Source organism: Vespa velutina, chromosome 3 (genome assembly GCF_912470025.1).
Source record: "Vespa velutina chromosome 3, iVesVel2.1, whole genome shotgun sequence".
Classification (NCBI taxonomy): domain Eukaryota; kingdom Metazoa; phylum Arthropoda; class Insecta; order Hymenoptera; family Vespidae; genus Vespa; species Vespa velutina.
The window spans coordinates 669,735-683,187 of record NC_062190.1 but is presented as its reverse complement, the minus strand read 5'-3'; the positions used below and the strand labels follow the sequence as shown (position 1 = coordinate 683,187).

The 13,453-nt window shown below is 36.3% G+C and overlaps 1 long non-coding RNA gene across 1 annotated transcript in view; it reads right to left on the bottom strand.

Moving 5' to 3' along the window:
* LOC124947828 overlaps nucleotides 1–13,453 on the bottom strand; it is a 54,634-nt gene that overhangs the window by 23,516 nt on the left and 17,665 nt on the right. Inside the window, exon 2 of the long non-coding RNA XR_007100512.1 lies at nucleotides 3,456–3,563. This is a non-coding gene — a long non-coding RNA (uncharacterized LOC124947828). The remainder of the gene's footprint in view (nucleotides 1–3,455; nucleotides 3,564–13,453) is intronic.

Below are 13,453 nucleotides of genomic sequence, written 5' to 3'. Positions count from 1 at the left end.
GGTGGTAGCTCAGCGGGTCCTTTACCGGCGGAGGGGTTGGAACGTGGAAAAGGGCAGAAAGAGGGCAGACAGAGGTAGAATAGCTATTACTATCAATTTGCATGCCTCCGGTCATTCGGTCTGCCTTTATCCTCCTTTCATCTTAGCAATGCCAGAGGCTTATTTCCGGCCATATATTTCTTGGCTCTTCGTATCTACTCTCTCGCCCTTTCTTCTCTTTCCCCCAATAAGCAAATACACGAAAGCATACGACTACTCGTGGTGTCCCAGTTTGTCCTTTATTCGAAATACTAGAAAGGAAAAGACTTTCGATATTCGCATGTCTTGCGTTTCGAACATACTAACTTGAAAGAGATTACTGTTGATAACTATAAAATAATATAACTAAAGGAATGGAAAAGTAAAAGAGTAAAAAAAAAAAAAAAAACAAAACAAAAGAAAAAGAACGAGAAAAAAGAAAAAATAAGAGGAAGAAGAAAAGGGGAAATAACTGCAATGAGATTTGTTTGCTTGTCGGAAATACGACTTGTTAAAACGCATGCTTTCTTAAAGAATGAAAAAGCTAACATAAAATCTCTCCCTCTCTCTCTCTCTCTCTCTCTCTCTCTCTTTCTATCTCTATGTATCTCAAGGATGTTTTTCTTAGCTATTTAATTAGAGACGCGCAACGAGAGAGTAGGTCAACGACGGTAAAAGGGCAAGAAAAAGTTTGTTTTCCCTTTTCCTCCCCTATCCTTGGCACCATCCCCGCACCCCGTAATAATTTTATCTATGTATAGAGTTTTTCCTCCCGTAAAATTCTTTGATTAAATAATAAACGCGCTGAATAAGTAGTCTTGAAAATATTTTTAAATTATCTTTTTCTATTATGCGCGTTAAACGAGGCAGTTGTCAATGATACGTACCGGTAAAATTAGCTCGTAACCGGGAAGCAGAGATGAGATGAATGAATTTCTAAAAAGCTTTCAGGTTGGTAGTACGAAGGCTTTTCTTACTATTTCGTTGCGGTAAGTCAAAGGTTCACCGAAAAAAATTCTACGGATTTAAAAACATATAAGTACAGAGGAACCACTCGACCTAAAAAGTATTCGAGGAGGTCGTCGACTAAATATAAACGACCAAGCTACAAGCTAAATGGTAAGGCCCTGATTTGTAACACAGTTGATATAGGTTGATGTAAGGTCGGTACAGGTGGTGTACGTTATTGAGAGAAACATTTCAGTACTTCAGTACTTACCATCTTACCGAAGGGAAAAGGAAAAGAAAAAGAAAGAAAAAAAAAAGAAGAAGAAGAAGAAGAAGAAGAAAAATCCGCAACTATACACTTTCAGAAAGAGTCTCGCCGAAGTACCACTTAAAATTTTTCAAACGCGCATAGTGTCAAGTGGAAAAGAGGTTCGAAAAGGCAAAGAAAAAAAGGGTGATCTCTCTTTTTGCACCATCACCGTTGCCGTTTTGCATTCGTCAAATTATAAAAAAAAAAAAAAAAAAAAGAAATCTGACGAATGTAAAAAAAAAAAAAAAATGGTGTTACTAGGACAATGAAAGAAGAAGAAAGAATTAAAGTAACCAAGAAGTATTTAAATAATCAATCGGTACTTTAAATGATCGATGATCAATGATACCAATTGATCATCGAGCGACGAAAGGAAATTCTTTTCGCAAAAGAAAAAAAAAAGAAAAAAGTATTTCTAAAATCTACCGTCGTGCAGAAGATAGGATTAAGAGCCATCGACTTGCGTCAGAGTGGAATACACTCTCGCGATGTTTCACGGTACGTTGGTAAATGGTATCTCGGCTGGCTGAGTTGCAGTCCCTGATGACCGTGCAAAGAGGTTGGCATCCATCAACTGACATTGTTCCCCTCGCCACTCTACTATCCGGCTGCTAGCACTCTTTACTCTGTCGCGCTTACTGCCGCTTACTCCAAAACTTCTTTATTCCGAGAATAGGATCGACGAAGAAGAAAAAGTATCAGGAAACGACGCGGATCTAGTACGAAGACGACGTCGTTTCGTCCTCGTTCCTAAGGCTTTCCCTCCTTTCCTGTCTCTCTCTCTCTCTCTCTCTCTCTTTCTCTCTCTTTCTCTCTCTTTCTCACTTTTTCCCTCTTCTCTTCTTTTCTACTTTTCCAGACCTGGAAATCGCATATGCACACGGTTAGAAATCGTCTGTTCCATCGAAGAACAGCCTCCGGCTTGCTAAGGCTTCGCTAAGCCTCGTTCACATGGAAACTGAAATTTCAAAGTTCTCTGTCGACGACGATCCACGTTCTAACATTCTTGAAAAAGTCTTTGCATATGTTGTAAACTCTCTTTTTCGACCAATCCTTTCAACCAAAAAACTCTATTTTATCAGCTTAAAATATATCTGGTTGGTTTTAACGCGAAAGCAAAACGGAACGACCATCGGTATTATCATCGTAGTTTCGCTGTTTAAAGATCGTTTAAACATTTATAGATACTTTTTTATGGAAACGCGAGAGAGATCTCATTAACGTCGAGAAGAAAGTTTCTTATTTGATTTCCAACAGTCAGCGAGCGCGACTACGCACACCGTCAAAACCATCCGGTCCGTCGTCCTATCTTTCTCATTGTCGCTCTCGAAAGCTTTCGAACAGAACGCAGAAAATCATTCAAATCGTATTTATGTATTCGGAAGTTTTTCCGGCAAGGCAGAGGACCGGCCGGATGTAGGAAACTTTAAATAAAATTCATTTGGGAGATTCGTGATCCGATATTACCATAAATTTGCAAGCACCGGGGCCACGGACTTGTTCGAATTTATATCAACTCGTGACGACGGACAGCCAGGTTTGTTCCTCGGAGAATTTCCTGTTTCAAACCTAAGCGACTAAGCTTCTCAAATCCCGTTTAGATATCCACTCGTTCTGTTTAATACGATCTGTGACATTTCATTTTCGTGTCATATTTTCTTTTTTTTTTTTTTTTTTATAATTCATTAATTTATTATTATTATTATAGATATTTATCTTATTCGTTTGTACTGTCTTATCATTTACGGTTAATTTATCAATAATTGTTTGACTTAACACAGTGAGTTCAATATTTGTGCAAGCGTACGTATACTTAGGCACATAAATATAAGTAATATTTGCTCTTAGAATGAACGTGAATATAGTACTACGAGAAGGGAGAGAGGAAGAGGACATTTTGGAGAACTATACGTTATAATACGACTTTTGATCAAACCAAAAATATTATCGACGGTCATCTTTCTTCAAGATAGCAAAGTATCGAAATAAAAAGGAACATTTCTATAAGATCATTCTCGCTACCACTATCGATAACTCTTTTTACTTTCTCCTTTTTACCAAGATACCAAATAAAGTCGTTTTATGAAGAAAGAAGAACAAGCGAAATAAGGATAAAGAGAAATAGTCCTTAAAAAGAAAAGGAAAAAGGAGAGGAAGACCACCATTACAATGAACTTACGTATAATATCCTTTGCACCAGCAAAACGGTCGCCCTTAGGATATTACAACCGCATTGCGTACGACTTTCTAGTGCGCCTGCGCCCTCTGCTATTGCTATGCATCCGAGCTAAAAAAAAAAAAGAAGACAAAAAAAAAAAAGAAAAAAAAAAAAGAAACACAGAAACGAAAATGTAAACGTGGACGAACGAAGAAAAATAAAAAGATACAGAGAGATAGATAGATAGAGGGAGAAAGAGAGAGAAAGAGAAAGACAAAGATAAAGCACTATAAAATACATCGTGCCTTGAAGAAATAAGGTACGAGGGTGAATGTTGTGCAATTGCCAATATATCGTTAGTACGAGGGCCGGATCTTAAACGACGAATTGGACCGCGGTAGTAAGGGAGGAATGAAGGGAAGGGGAAGAGAGGGTAATTCTCGTCGCCGATGTCCGTGCCGGGAAGTCGACTGAAGTCGTTCGCTGATTCGAGCCAAGATGCGCGAATGCTCGTAGGATTTTTATTTTCGAAATCAGCTAACTTCCACCTCTCCGTTCTATCATTGATTGTAAATTATATTACCTTTCAAGTAAGAATTATCGATTTTCACAAGTTCTTTATTAAATTATAGTAAAACCACGTATTACGTAATATTTTTCTATCAATTAAATTCTTACGAAATTTCGATCAGATAAAGTAAAAAATAATACGTTTTAATACTACGATATAAACTCAGCGTCGAGCAAACGTATATACGTACACCTTTTCGCGCCCTTTGCAATATCTCTAAGATGAATACTTTGTGGTAGTAAATATTACAGACGACTTATTTCAGTCTCCTTTATTAATCCTTCTTGCACGAATGCATTTTCCCGAGCCCTTTTTTTTTTAAGTCTTTCCCATTGTTATCGCTGTACAAGCAGTACTCCCTTTTCAGTATCTACAACAATGCGTAAATACGTATGTGTGTGTGTGTGTATATATATATATATATATATATATATATATATATATATATATATATACATACTTATATGTAAACTTCTCGAGTTTCTCCTTCGCCCTTTATCCCTTCTGCCATCATTGTTTCCACGCCGCCTGTACATGTATTCCAAAGTGCATTTCGCGCAGCATTAAGGTATTAATCGACTCGTGATAAAGGGGACCACGAGCAAGTGAGTTGGTATGTGAGTTGTAGTAAGAATTCCAGTCTGCCACTGAAGTCGCATTGCAAGAGGTTATTGCTAGAAACGGCGTGTACCAATGCAGCAATGAGAGACAGACAGAGAGAGAGAGAGAGAGAGAGAGAGAGAGAGAGAGAGAGAGAGAGAGAGAGAGTAGTAGTAGTAGTAGTAGAAGGAGGAGAAGAGAACTCGAAGGTGCACTGGTCCGAAGGAGGATCGCGAAGAGGGTTGCTGCGTAACTACACATGAGGGCTTCCAATTAACCCCCGCATTCAGATAGTTCGAGCACAATAATATAGCCCTCGGATTCTCCTCGTAGTCCTGAAACAAGATCCGAAAGTGGAAAGGGGGAAATTCTTCTAGCTTCCGTTCTACCACCTTCTACCATCGTATTAATGTAGCTTCTGCACTAATTAACTCCGTAAAGACGCACCAAGAATATTTCTCTTCGGTTTCGTACTGATAAGAGTACCCTGGGCAATTCCATCGACGATTTTCGTTATCCTTACACTTTCTCAATCTTCTGCCTCCTTCTATTCTTTTTCTTCTTCTTATTCTTCTTCTTCGAATCTTTAGAAAGGCCACGTTATCGGACACGTAAATCGTAGACTTTGCGGAATAGATTTCGAATTCTCAGGCTGTGCTCCAAAGCTCCGCTCCTGAGATTTCTTTATCCGTTGTTGGAGGTGATATCTAAGAACGTGGTGGAACGAGTTCCTTTTTCTTTCTCAAAATCGATGCTCCTCGCGACTTCGGGATTCCTCATTTTCACACTACGCTGTCTCTTCTGAACTTCTTTTCTGATTTCTTCCGGAGGCACATTCACAAACTTGAACTTCGTAGAGCAGTAGACAGCTCCTTACAACGACGATCCCCTCGAGTAAAAATAGTCTTCGACCCTTGCCTTCTTCTTCCGATGCTTCTCTCTCTCTCTCTCTCTCTCTCTCTCTCTCTCTCTTTCTCTATCTATCTATCTATCTATCTATCTTCCTCTCTTTCTACGTCTTGCAATAAATGGTTTCATTCTCGGCCCACCGTCTCGATATAAAATCTTTCCCTCTGGCTTTGGCCCTCGCGGTTGCCTTTACCTCCAGGGAAAAAGGGTGCCATGGAAAAAAGTGGTGATGGTGTGTTGATGATGGTGCTGTTGTTGGTGGAGAGGTAGTAAAGAAAAGTGGAACACCGACGAGCGAGAACAAGGATGAACGAAGGGAATCAGAAAAATGCAGGCATCTCCGGGGAAATTAACGTAATGAGGCAGTTCGATTCTTCTTTCTGCAACTCTCTCTCTCTCTCTCTCTTTCTCTCTCTCTCTCTGTCTTTTTCTCGAGCTTCAAGAAAACTATCGTCTTTCGCCTCAACCTATCAAGTACCACCGCAAAGTTATTGGTTTCTTCAAGACGCTTATACTTCCATAATTCGTGAAATCGCTAGGCAAGAGCCCGACTTGGTGTCTCGTTAAAAATGAGACGAATCTCTGTCCTTTTATTTTTCTTTTCCTTTCTTCTTCATTTTTTTGTTTCTTTTTCTTCTTTTTTTTTCTTTTTTTTTTTTTTTTTCTCAGTACCCTTCTCCATTTCTATCGGTAGATTTTTACGTTGATTACGCGGACTAAATGACTATCAATAATTCTTTATTTGCTCGTCAATAAGTTCTTTCAGAGTAATATTTTTTTTTTCTTTTGTTTCTTTTTATTTCCCCCAATTTGTTTTGTTTCAAATTCATTTAATCGAATAGAAAAAGGTGAAAAAAAAACAATTTATTCGATTAAACGCTTTGAAAGTATGAAAAACTTTCGTTACTTCGGGGCATTCGTTAGATGAAAAAAAAAAAGTTTATTATGGCGTTCATGATATACAAATATACGATATGAGAATAAAAAGTCTCGTATCGTTATTTGATATTCTTCTTGACTTTTTCCGGTATCGAGGAATACGATCGATTCACTTTAACTCTTAACTCCACCGAACCTCTTCTCTGAGGATAGAAAAAATCCTACTGAAATCTTTTCGAACTCTTCGAATCCGAACGGAAGCGCGTTCTCCTTAAACTGTTTAACAAAAATACCTTTTTCAAAGAATATTTACCTCGGATTTGGCTTTTTTAAAATAGTCAAACAATACCGATCGTGAAATGATGAAGAGAGAGAAAAGAAATATCGAGATACATAATGGCGTCTCGATTTTATAGTGAAACCGACTCGATCATAAGAAACAAAATGTACGAAAGTAAACTAATAGAAAAAGAGAGAGAGAGAGAGAGAGAATATGTATGATTCCGATAGAAGCATAAAAAAACCATAATTTTTTTAATTCTTAATATATATCAATCTTCAGATTTCTCTTCTCCTTCGATTTTTTTGTTTTTTTTTTTTTGTTTCTTAAGGCTTCTTTTGGAGTTCAATTGTCCACAAATAGCAGGAGTAGGATATAATTAAAAGTTGACGTTGAAAAGGATAACTACGAAAACGAGGACCGATCTAAGGAGTTACGAGTTTTAATGCACTCTTTATAATCACGCCTCTTACCCCGTAATATCGTCTACCTTTTTATATTTCTCCTTCTCAACCCTCTCCTCCCGTCTCCCTCTTCGCGGCCCTTCCTTCCTTCGTTTCCCTTCGAACGAACAGCCAAGCTTTCTCTTCTTCTTCTTGCGGCTGTTCTCTCATAAATTGGGAAAATAATTTACTGTTTTAAGAAGCGGACGCTTCCGAGCGAGATATTCTCTTCTTTGCGACCAATGCTGGAAAAGACGAAAGAGAGAGAGAGAGAGAGAGAGAGAGAGAGAGAGAGATAGCTTTTTTTCTCTTCTTTCATTCTTTTCGTTTACTTTTCTATTTCTTATACTTTTCTTTCTTTCTATCTTTCTTCTCTCGTATGGCACGGACAAACTAATGAAATGACGATATCTCGTTGTTCTTCTCTTTTCAAACAAAAAAAAAAAAAACAAAAACAAAAAGAAAAAAAGAAAAGAAAAGCGTGATCTACTCGTTCACACTTTTAACGCCAGACCATTGCCCTTCTAAATAATAGTTTCCTTAAATCTTCCAACGAAGTTGTTGCATTTTTATCGTGCGCGTCTACTTTTATCACTTTTTCTAACGATTTTCTTATCTTTCCATAACTTCTATAGGCTCACCATAATCAATGAGACGATTATTTCTTGGGAGAGGAGGCGGGAGGGAGCTTCTTCTTTTTCTTTTTTTTTTTTTTTTTTTTTTTTTTTTTTTTTTTTTTTTTTTTTTTTTTTTTTTTTCTTTCATACACTAGTAGAATTCGAAGAAAAAAGATAGAAGATAGAAGTTTTACCAAAGGGGGCGAAGAGTAACGAAGGCAACTTAATAATACAATCTTAGCATCATTAGTCACGGTAATGGCGTGAACTTTTAATTAGTTGTGCAGTTTCATTCGGAAACACTTGCCCGAGCGGGCAAATCCATTGTGTTTTTATTCATGGCTCGTGAGATAGGCAACAGTCCTATTTCTAGCTCTTACTCCCAAAACCGTAGAGAAACTACCCTTCGCTTCGCCGTACCCTTGCGCTAACTAGAAAACCCCTCAGGGCTAAAACTTTAACTTTCTTCTCTTCAACCCCACTTTTACCCTCTTTCCTCTTTCCTTCTCTTTCTATCTCTTTCTCTTTCTCTCTCTCTCTCTCTCTCTCTCTCTCTCTCTCTCTCTCTTTCGGAGGAGGAGGAGGAGAGGAGGAGTATTCCAAAGATACAGACGTTATGTATTTGTCCATTAACACCCACGAAGCCGACTAACTCGTCTTTCGCCGTTTTATACTTTGACGTTTCAATCATCCCGTTACATGGTGGAAAATTTCCGCAAAGGTAATAAAGATCGAGTCCCTTACATACTTCCAATGATCAATCCTTTTTATGAGCTGTTTTTATGATCAAAAATATATATTCATATACTTTCTTACTTTTAACGAGGAAGAATCATTAACATATTCCTCGTAATACATTGAATAGTATTTACTCTTTGAAGAAATGTAGTCATTCAATGTTACCAACCTCGATAAGATAAATTGTGTCATTGTAAAGGTTCTCATTTGCGGTTAAAAGGCTTGGCACTTCGAGTAGAAGTCGCAGTAATCGGTCAGACCGAAGAATGCTGCTAGGGCTCCATAAGGATAATAGCCTGGTCCTTAAAAGGATTCGGTTTACTAATCCCTTCACGATCCGTCTATAAACCCAAACACTTCTTGTTTGAGACCATCGTGCCACTATCGAATAGAGCGCGCCGGTATAAAACGGCTTTGGATGGCTTTAATTACTCAGCTCTCGAGCGCCGATGTAAATGACGGCCATTAAATCCCCGTAGGTCGATGTTTACCTCGAAACCGCCGAAGTGGAGGCAATACGTCGGAGAAACGATTACGACGGACCGTGCGCGTACGTATAACCGGTTGCCGTTGCAACGGCGTTATGGTACTAGTAGCAGCAGTAGCAGCAGCAATAGCAGTAGTATCACTGCCGATTATGAGTACCTAGAAAAAAAGTGCTTTTTACCATCAAATATTCCAAATGAAGACCTTCTATCCTCTCATACACGGTGCGAGCAATCGTCATTGCGTAGGCTCGTAATTAAAACAAGTGGTTTGTCAGTACCTATCATTCATTGTTTCTCATTAATTAGATTTCCTGGCAAAAAGGGAAAAAGAGTCATAACATCTGATTTTTTTACGCACGTTCTTCATTTTTATACACGATAGCTGAATGTTTTTCATGCAAACGCGATCGCAAAAAATGTATGTAAACTAAAATAACCTTTGAAAGAAACGAAATTTTCTAATTTCTGTTTGAAGTTCTGCTTCTGAATAATGATATATTCGAAATTTATGTTTGCGCGTATTTCATATAGATTTTTTCTATAAGAGAACAATCGATCGAAACAAATCTAACGAAATTTTATACGAAGTTCATTTATCATAGCAGAAAAATTGAAAATTTCCAACTGAGAAAGAGAGAGAGACAGAGAGAGAGAGAGAGAGAGAGAAAGCCTGGAAACTTCTAAAATATATTACAAACATTTTAATGATAAAAATTAATCAAATCGATTTTAACAAAATTTTATTAAAAACTTTTGTAAAGAGTGAAGGCGTATTGTTTGTAATATTAAATAAATTGTCTGATAATATTCAAAACAACAGAATTTTTAATAGAAACATTTCAATGTTGAAATATGGTATAGTATTGCCTTTTTGCATAAAGAAAAATAAGTTGACAGTATGTCAATAATACGAATTATACGAATTTGCTTCTTTGCTGGTTCTTCTACATTATTCAAACATCTATTATACTTTGGCGCTTATATTCGTATTTCTACAATTCATTTAAACTCATAGTTCCTGAATAATTCTCTTATTAAATATCTCATTACGAGAGACATTAATTCGAAAATTATATTTATTTAAAAGTGCTTCTAACTTTTTTTCTTATTATTAACGTTATCTTCTTTCAAATAATTCAAGTTCAAGGTAGAGAAGAATATAGCAAAAGCTTTAAGAAAAAGCCAGCGAACGAACGATAACCATCGATGAATTTCTCACGTGAGAGAGCACCGACGAGCCACGGAAAGTGAAAAAGATAGAGAGAAAAGAGAGAGAGAGAGAGAGAGAGAGAGAGAGAGAAGGGAATAAGAAAGAGGGAGAGAAACGAATAGATAGAAAGAGAGAGGGTGAGAGAAAGGAAAATGCGCTGGTGGTAGCTACCGAGTGAGACGCGTAATGAAAATTTCGCTCTGCCGCCCACGATTTGCATGTTTATAAGCAAACGTCGAGCCGTTTTTTTTTTTCCTTGTATTTTTCCAAAATACCCACGCCGGTCCGTGATCCAACGCGAATAGCCAATTTTGCACCCCTGAACGCTCGGCCGCGCTTTAATCAAGCGGAATTGGCGTTCGAGCCGCTTGTTTTTATTTCTTCCCTCTTTCTCTTTCAACTTCAGCTCATCGATATCCCTTTCTCTTTCCTTGCATTTAGAAAAATAAATTTTGTTCAAGAGATCAAATTCAAATGTTTTAATTCGATCTATGATTTTTCTATATATTCTATTCATTGTTTCATAAATGAAATTGTTCAGCGCGATTAACTTTTTCGTTTGTTTTTTCTCTTTTTTTTTCTTTTTTCGTTATAAATATTTATATATATATATATATATATATATATATATATATATATATATATAAAATTTCTTGTCTACGTTTTATACCTATCTACGTGTATCATTCTTACGTCACTCCTAATAACTATTTCATGGGAGGATTATCGTTTAGTGGATGAAAATAGAAGAAAGAAGGAAGATAAATAGGGAAAGGAAAAGAGGACGCTCACGCGTTCGTCGACGTTCTCCGGAAAGCGAAAGGGATAATCCTCTGAATAATGCGCATGTTGTTATTGCAATATTAATCAACGTAGAAAGAATAAAGAAGCGGACGATTTTACATATCCTAGATAGAACTTTATTTTTAAATCTTTCGAAGGTAGCAACACCCACTGTGCTCTCATTTAACTCACTGTTTATGCCCGTCAGTAGTAAGTAGTGCACTTATCGTATTCAGAAACTGAAATCAAGGCATGCAAGACTTTCATGGATTTGTCAATGTATGCGATATCCGTAAAAACTCAGTGTACTGTTAATTTATTTCTTTTTTTATAATAATATTAAAGAAATTTTTAATTAGTACAATTATGTTTGTACAACGCAAATACATTGAAACTTATGTCATTATTATAATATAAAATTGTGTTAATTGTTATTATTCTTTTATTATTTTAATAATGATTTTAAGTAAACGTATGGAACATATTAATTTTTGCACATAATATCCGATCGAAAATCTGTTAACTAAGATGATATAGGATATATAGACATGTGCGTAGAAAAATGTAAGAAAAAAATAAAGAAATAGAATAGAATTCGATAAAAATAATAATTTAATTAATTTCGTAATATTTTTAATGTTTTTAATGAAATAGTATTCGATCAAAAAGTCTTCGACCAATCTCTCGTTCTTAGTTTACAACTTTTTCATGAGACTTCTCACACTATGATAGATAAATTCTGTGTTATAAACGATTTTAATTTAACTCAGAAAATTTGTTACTTTTAATTAAAAACACCTCGCACACGTATACATTTATTAAACGTCATAATTCATGCAACACTTTTATGTATGATTATTTGTATGTAAGAATAAACCACCATTTTTATAACACAAATTAAAATATTATTATGAGAATGGATATACAAGAAATACTAAAAATATAAGAACAATTTAATGTCGTTAGATTGCGCGTTCATAAAGAAGTAAAGAAGTTGTTATTTGATCACCAGTCTGTCGGCAGTCGCATAAATGCCTTTCGCATCGTTTCATTCGTAATGCTTTTTCTCGTTTAAGAAGAAAATTATTTAAAACATTTGTTTCTCCAAATCCCGCGGGTCTGTACATTTGAAACAAAATGAAAAATTTCATTTCTTTTACAGATCGTCAAGCATAAAAGTTTTTCACGATGGTAATTGCATAGATGACATAACTAATTTCTAAATGTCACGATTAAAAATAAAATTAAGATCTAAAAATGTAACACTTTCTTTTATTCATTATAAGAAGGTTTAAATATCGTTCGTTTAAACATAAAAAATATTAATATTCATTTTACAAAATTTTCAACAATTTCTCATATTTTATATTTCTATTGTACGTTTTTACGTATTAGAGAAATATACAATAGAAAAATAATCTTTCCTATGTCTTTTTAAAAACGACGCCATGTTTTTACGAAAGTAATATCGCAAAGCCAGAAGCAACGTATGTGTTCAATTCTCGAAAGTATGGCGGTGGTGTGTGATCGAATTGAAAAGTCGTAGAAAATGATGTGAGCTCTTTATCTAGTCGACCGACCGAATGAACTCCCGAATGGTGTTGGATTACAGTGTCACGTGATTCCTCTCTCCGTGGGGGAACGTACCAGCAAATATATTGTCTGTCGCACGCATCGCGTACGCATATATACGCTCCCGGAACCGAGGAGTGTAACGGCGAAGCGACAGATTGGCTGGGATAAATTAATTTCATTTACCGGTGATTTAGATGATCCACGAATGTTGAGAGGATGCAATTTGACATCCTACGCATTCCCTCGGACATCAGAGGCTATTATACATCGTTCTCATCCCCAACGCCTTTGTCTTTAACTCCAAATAATCATACTGTGAGTCCTGTTATTAAAACTGTTTAATCGAATTACAAAGAGAAACTATGAGTTTATACAATTTTATGTAATTAACTATCATATTTATATAATTATTATTATTATCTAATAACAATTTTATATCAATTCTATACGTTTGAATTGACATTGAAATGTTTTAAATAATTTTTTCTACGTATTTGTATATTTCATAATAAGGTACAACGATGAATATCTCTTATCAAAATCTCATTTCATAGTTTCATCCCTAGTTAAGAATTAGGAAGACCTTCGACCTTGACCGTAGAGAGCTCGGTCACGGGATTCATTCATCATCCGGCAGAGGAGGAAACGTTTTGGCTTCCCAGCAACTCACAACTTTCCGGCTACTCGACTCTGGTTTTAATACAATTACGGCGAAGCCTGATATCCCACGGGAACGTCGTGTTTACGACAATGGGGTAAAAGAGACAAGAATATAGCGCTACGTGAACGGAGAATTAAAGTGAGATGGAGGGAAAGAGAGTAAAGATGGAGAAGACGAAGAGAGAACGTGGTTTTACAACGTCATAGAAAAAGGAAACAAGACGTGAGAGGGAAGGAGAGAGAGACAGAGAGAGAGAGAGAGAGAG